Consider the following 7383-nt stretch of genomic DNA (forward strand, 5'->3'; position numbering starts at 1 on the left):
CTTCCCATATTAGTGTTGGATGTATATATCGTTTTTTTCAGATATTTTATAATTCAGTATTGTCTAATTTTGTACATGTACATTTTTGTACAAGAATGTAAGACTTCATTTTTAATCGCCTCACCACCTCAAAGATGCCACAATCACGTGTCTTGACTTTAATACTTAACCATGTTATAGGAATGGTGAACTTATTAGTGTATCTCACCATTTTTCATGTTATATTAGATTTCTATTTGCTGTATATGTTTATAGACTTGTATCTGTAAATTTTGGTTGATTCAGTCAGAGAGCATCTTTGTGCAAAATTATTTTCAAGTCTTTCTTCAGAGAACTATTACTATTTGTTTTATATAGCTTATTCAGCTTTATTTCTGCCATTTATACTTCTGTATATCATTCCTGTGATTTTCTAAGTTTCTATCTGGTGATTTTTCCATCCAGCTTATGGTGTAATTGTCATTGTCACGTGACTCGTTCTAGAGGTAATATTGGCTTAGAGATGATCTGTAGCAATTCTGGGATGTTAAAAAGGGGGGGGGGGCTTTATAGACCTTTATTGTCACATGTATGTACTGATGTGTGCATATATGCATTACCTTAGCAATGTGGCTAGGTACAACTTGTTCAGTCCTATCCGGCAGTATTTAGGGAGTTTCGCACCGCGACACAGAACGCTTTCAAGAACATGTATTATCAAATGCTCTTCATGGCAATGCGCAACCAAGAAGTCTTTGTCAAAAATTGGTTTATTAACACAGCAGTTTTGGTCCTGGACTCTGGAAAAACGACTCATTTGCAATTTTTTGTCAGCTCCAAGACTTAGGGTGAACTAATGTTCCAGTTCACCAATTTTCAACATAGACCTTCCAGCTGTTCTTTGTCATATAACTTGCATATTTAAAATATATTTACTGTATTCTTAGATTCGTTCTGCATGGCAGTGCGAAAACTTGCTCTTGACTCACTTGTGACAATAAGCTGTAAAGTACAGACAGAACCAATGTTCTCGCCATATTGTGATTATAAAAATGCCAGAGGTTACTGTACAGCAAAGATCAAGGCCCTGTCTTACAAGGAGTTGTGATTGAAAATGAAAAATCCAATCCATAATTTATTGTTCGAAATAGACATGAAATGAAATACTCCGAAAATTTGCTTTGCCCAACTGATCGTGGGCCCGGCGGCCACCGTGCAGCGCCAGATCGACGAGGCTCTATCCCTTTAATTGTTGAACGCCAAACAGGGTAGCAGCAACTCCCATCTTTTAACGTCTTTTGGTCTGACGCGGCCGGGGTTTGAACCCCCGACCTCCCGGTTGTGAGACGGACGCTCTACCAACTGAGCCAACACACCGGTTGTGGTTGATCCGATCAACCACAATTATGGAAAGCCTGCAATGTCAACATCTAAAATGCATGTTTGTTCAAAATATTTCCTAGCTATGCTGTATAGTCATACATTGTCAGAGCTGCCAAGTAGTACTGATTTTCTGTATTTAGTACTGAAAATAGAGAAGAATACTGATGGTTTCATGCAAAATACTGATTTCTAAAGTTTGAAATAATGATTTTCAGCCTTGAAAATACTGAAATGTTCTTGTTCAGGTTGGCAGCTCTGCATTGTTTTCTTGAAAATTTAGTGCGCTTCTCTTTGTTTACAAAGGGCATTGCGCAAATCTTGTGTAGAAAAAATATGACACTGATGAATTTTCATACATTTGAGTTTGATTGGATCAATCGTAACTCTTGGTAAGACGGGGCCCTGGTTATATTGTGATCTTGATTCTAAATGGATTATGTATGTGATACTCCTGATAGGAAATATATCCTTTAAGGGCGTATTGCTTAAAGTACAATTAATTTACTTTTGAAAAATCCATCAGTAAAAATTGAATACAATTTTATTATTAACCATCCACAAAAAAATGATAACAAAGAATTGATTACTAATGTAAAGACATTTTTATATCGATAAAACATCTGTAAACAATTTATATTTTTGTTATTCATTCATAGGAAAGATTTTATTTGAAAGAATTGATTGCTGTCAAATAAAGGTGATGTTATTCATGAATCAATTTTAAAAAAACCCAAAATTTTATCATCTGTTCAAAAGATAAGATTGTTGAAAAATATGATCATAAATTACTTTATTTCTTTCGCAAGTTATTATCTATAAAATGCCACCATCTCTCTACCCTCTGTGGGAAATATTCTTAACAAAACAAACAAATCAAGAAAAAGTCAATTCTAAAATTCACAAATGGTTATATATCAAATCTAATTTGTTTGCACCAGTGTAAACCCATTTCCCTAAACTGCTCCCCACAACAAGCATATGTTATGTTGTTAAAATAAATGTGTATAATATTATTTTCTATATAGGGCACCATATTATAGGAAAAAATAGAGATGCATACTTAAGTTTTCAAAGATACATGTGTCTTCACTACAGACATGCGATCCCTAGTTTTGCAGACACTTTATAGCAAAATTAAAAGCAATTCATACCCAAGGAGAATGGGAGACTTTGAGAAAGCATACATTGAAACTTATTTGTATTATCCATATCCATACATGTATATTGATCTATGATATAGAATTTTGATTGAGAAATCCTTTGTATTATATATCAATAAGCTAATTGAATTCAGTGCACTTATGAATACCAACTGCCAAAGTCATAGAAAACCTTTCATTTCACTATCTCTCATTGTAAATGGTATAAGATATTATATTTCATAATGATTAGCTAATGTACTAAATCATCTTATATGCCTTTTTAATCATAATTACTCAATTTGTATTCTATTAGTTCTAAATATGTTATATACGTCCAAAGTTACTAATATATGTACTGTATTTTTTCACCGCCTTTTCAATTATATTACTTACAGGTACTACACTGATGAATTGTGATAGAATAGGAAATAGCTCAGTACTTGAAAATGTTAGGAATTATCCTGACAACCTTTTTTTTCCTAAGTAGATTTATGTAAAGGATTGCTTATAAATTGCTCAAATAACTTAAATATATCTATCACTTTCCTCCTCTCTCTCTCTCTCTGTCTTATTCTCCCTTTACTCTTAAAAACCATAAGCCTGCTGCTCACTATACAGTATTACTGTGATCAAATATAAAAAAAATGGCAATAGAAGAAAAAATGTAAAAATGCAAGTATCAATTTGTCAAGATTAGAAAAAATCAAATATTTATGGTGACATATCATAAATTAGCAGTTGGTCTGTTGGACATGTTTGTATGATTGATCTTGAGATCAAGTTCTGTTAGTTTTCATGGGGAATTTGACACTATTTGGTTGCTTAACCTGTAACAGTTCAGGTAAGAACCCTGAGTAGAACAAGACTTATAACCAGCAGACATAATGTAAGGCCTCTAGAAACTCAATCCATTGTCTTCTACAGTACAGCCATTATCTCATTTTCCCTAGCCTGGCAGTTAACCTAGCCTTATTAAGCAGGTTTGGCCTGAGAATTTCTTGCTGGTACATCAAGTTTGCTTCCCCAAAGAATTAATCTCAATTACAGATATTCCAGTGCTTTAACCGCAGTCTGGTTCAGAAAATGATTATCTACTCCCCATGAAAGTTGGCAGTGCTCCCAAATGACTTTTATTGATCTTTGAGGGGGAGGGGGCACCCCTATTGACAAGTGGATATCATGCATGTCCATGGGGTTTCAAAAAGCACCCTAACAGTATTTTCAATGATCTCATAATGCACATCTTAACAAGTACAGTAGTGTTAAATCCGACCCTGGACATGTATTTGGTACAAAACTTTGCCCTCAGGTCAGTTGTCCTGTGCATTTCATCAGGGATACATCGCTCATAAACCTGCTCGGGGGGAGGGGGGGTGGGTGTAAGTCTTAGGGGGAATTGGAACCTTACATGAAATGTTGGCGCAAGAAGTATACCCATACCTATGTTTAATTTATTCTATTTTGTTATACCCTTGCAAGAAACATATGCGCTTTTTTCAGCATTTCAGTGCTTTTGACACCCTTATTTTGTAACTTGTCATTGAAATTGTGAAATAGATTTATACATATGGTGTTTTGGGGATTATGATTGATATTCACCTGTCAATGGAAATGCCCCCCCCCCCCCTCCCTTACCCCTCATGGGAAGATTTTACCATTTTAAACATGAGATGCATCAAATTTCTATTGCCATTTTTACAGAAATTGGATCATGGTCAGATTGTATTGTTTAGTTACTAGATATTGTCTCCATGCACACAGTGATAATAATATTGAAATTGTATATGTGTATGTATCAGAGGTGTATTTAAATTTCCTAGGAAATATTAAAGCTATGGTGAATTTGTGTAACTTAGTTTATAGTAAGCAATTGTGTGCAATAATTGTCTGCATGAATTACTCAATGAATTTTATTATGTCTATTGTTTATCGACCAATAATTTGTCAATTTATGCTTTGGATGGCTTTTTTATTGGGGGGGGGGTATTTTTTTTCTTTAATCCATTTTGGGGAGGGATTGGGGTACCTTCATAGGAAATAAGTTTCTTGCAATTATTCCTCACTCCCATAAATGAAATAAGTGGTTCATAGTAGTAGTATTTTTTTATGCGAGTATTCCCGACATGACAACCCTCAATTTAATACTAGTACTGTGAATGTGGTTAATTTCACTGTAGTTTTAGTTTAATACACTAGTTATTCATTCAAGAGTTGCACTTTCATTAAGTTTATCGGCAGTAATGAAATTATTTAGATAAAAATCTTGAGAATATGAATGGGAATATTTGTATGCAGTTACGCAGGGGTGATCGTACAATTTTTTTCTTCATGAAGCAGTTTAATAAAATATCCTTAAAAATTGACATACTTGAGCTTTTTGTCATGCACTCATCAGAGTAAAATCACAAGGATGAATAGAACACTAGAAGGAAACAACATATAAACATTTTCTTATTAAAATTCGTTATTTATAATTATTATTCAGTTGATATAACTATTAGGTAAGCAGCCGTGTTCCATTCCATTAAGCGAGTCAAAGATATGAATATGTATGTACAGTAGAAACTTGCTATATTTTGCTGGGATCATGAACACAATTTTGTGATGTTAGGGTTTAATGAAATAAATATGAATAGCTGGGACCAGCAAAAATTGCTCTTGTTTGAATGTGTGTTTTTGTGGAAGATGCCAGAAAACAAGTTAGAAGGATGGTGGAACAAGAGGAAAAACTTTGTGATGAGGTAGAACCGGTGAAGGAGTTCTCATACCTGGTGGACAGTGTGTGGGTGGTGGGTATGAGGTGGCTGTGACTGCTAGAGCAAGGTTTGAGTGGGTGAATTTTAGAGAAAGTGGAGAGAAACTATGTTGGAAAATATTTCTTTTGAAGAAATTCAAGATGAAAAGAATAGTGTGGAAGAGTTGTGCGAGATCGGTGATGGTGTATGGAAGTGAGACCATGGTGTCTTGAGTGAAAATAAGATGGGGATTTTGAGGACAGAGAGAGCAATGGTGAGAATGATGGGTGGTGTGAAGTTAATGGATAGGAAGCAGACTTGATGCAAATGTTTGGTTAGGAAGAAGCACTGAACCTTTCTTTGGCCAAGGCGAATGGGGTACCTTGGTATGTGCAGAGGAGGGATGAAGGACATGTTTTGAGAAGGGCTTTTGACTTAGAGGTGGGTGGTTCAAGGAGGATCACAGGGAAGGCCAAAGAAGAAATGGAAGAGGCAAGTGGAGGAGGGTTGGGCTGAGGATACACTGAATTGTGCAAAGTTGAGGAAGGGGATGAGGGCGAGTGTGAGGTGAATTTGGCCACTCCTGTTTATGACAAAACTGGATTTGACACATTACTTCCCTCATTGCATTGCCGATGATACTGTGCATATCATTGTTGTGTTAAAATAAATGAGATATAAAAAAGGTCACAATTTTCTTTTTTTACATATGATTTCGATGAAATTTTCAGTGTTGTGCTTCAGTGAATGATCGTTCTGTTTTTCCACTCTACTGTTTTGTTGGGGTGGAACTGGCCATACAAAATGCATGGGGGATTTATGTCAAGTAAGATGTGGAAAGTTAACGAAGAATAAAAGTTTGTCTTAGTATATATTCAAGAACAACTGGGAATAGATTGGTGAAAGAAGTAATTGAGGGATCAAAACTTGATCTATAGGCCTACGTAGGTGAAAATGTTCAATATTGTAGACTGGTTTGAATCCTTAAAGGGAAGGTCCGGGCTGAAAATATTTATATCTTAATACATAGAGTAAAATTTACTGAGCAAAATGCCGAAAATTTCATCAAAATCGGATAACAAATTACAAAGTTATTGACGTTTGAAGTTCAGCAATATTTTGTGAGAACAGTCATGAATATTCATTAGGTGGGCTGATGTCACATCCCCACTTTCCGTTTTCTTGTTATTACAAGAAGTCATAATTTTTTCATTATTTCTTACTTGTGTGAATAATATGTCTTCCTTATAATGAAATAAGTTGCAGCACGAAATCAATTGTCAATACAATTTTTCTAGTTCTCGGAGGAAAAAATTTGAATAAACCTAATTTCATATAATAAAATACAAAAGAACAAGTGGAGATGTGACATCATCAGCCCACCTAATGAATATTCAGGACTGTTTTCACAAAATATTGCTAAATTTTAAAATTCAATAACTTTGTTATTTGTTATCCGATTTAGATGAAATTTTCAACATTTTGCTCAGTGAATTCTACTCTAATATTAAGCTGTAAATACTTTCAGCCCGGACCATCCCTTTAATACGTTATGGGGAGAATTTTCAAATTAGCAGATGGAAAATAACACATTTTGGGGCCACATATTGCTTTGAAAACACTTTGATTATTAAATAAATGAAAAGTCGCCCAATACAGGCTCTACTCACCAAGTGGATCTAGCCAGATAAGAAACGATAGTTTTTTTAGAGGCCGACTACTGTGCGAAAACAATATGACCCATGAAATGGTATTGTGTTCAACCTGGCTAGATACGCCATTGCTACTGACCAATCAGAGGCATTCTCCTAAATGTGCCATCTAGTATTTATAAGCAATAATTGCTAGATAGGAAAGTTTTGTAGTACAGCATCTCTATAAACATTCTACAGGTATCGTTTGTTGTAAATATTTTGATTTGTGGATTATCATTTATGCACTTTGGTTAGTAAATTTGAAAATGAATTGAATGAAATCACATGAATTGAAATGAATGGGAATGAAATGAATTGAATTGGAATTAAATTGATTGAAATGAATAAAAAAAATTACAAATTGTGGCTCTTAAAACACCTAAAAATTTCTCAAGTTAGCTGTAAATTGACATATTTATTACATAATAAACAGATAATATAATTGTTAAT

This window comes from Lytechinus variegatus, chromosome 2 (assembly GCF_018143015.1).
Source record: "Lytechinus variegatus isolate NC3 chromosome 2, Lvar_3.0, whole genome shotgun sequence".
NCBI classification, from domain to species: Eukaryota; Metazoa; Echinodermata; class Echinoidea; order Temnopleuroida; family Toxopneustidae; genus Lytechinus; species Lytechinus variegatus.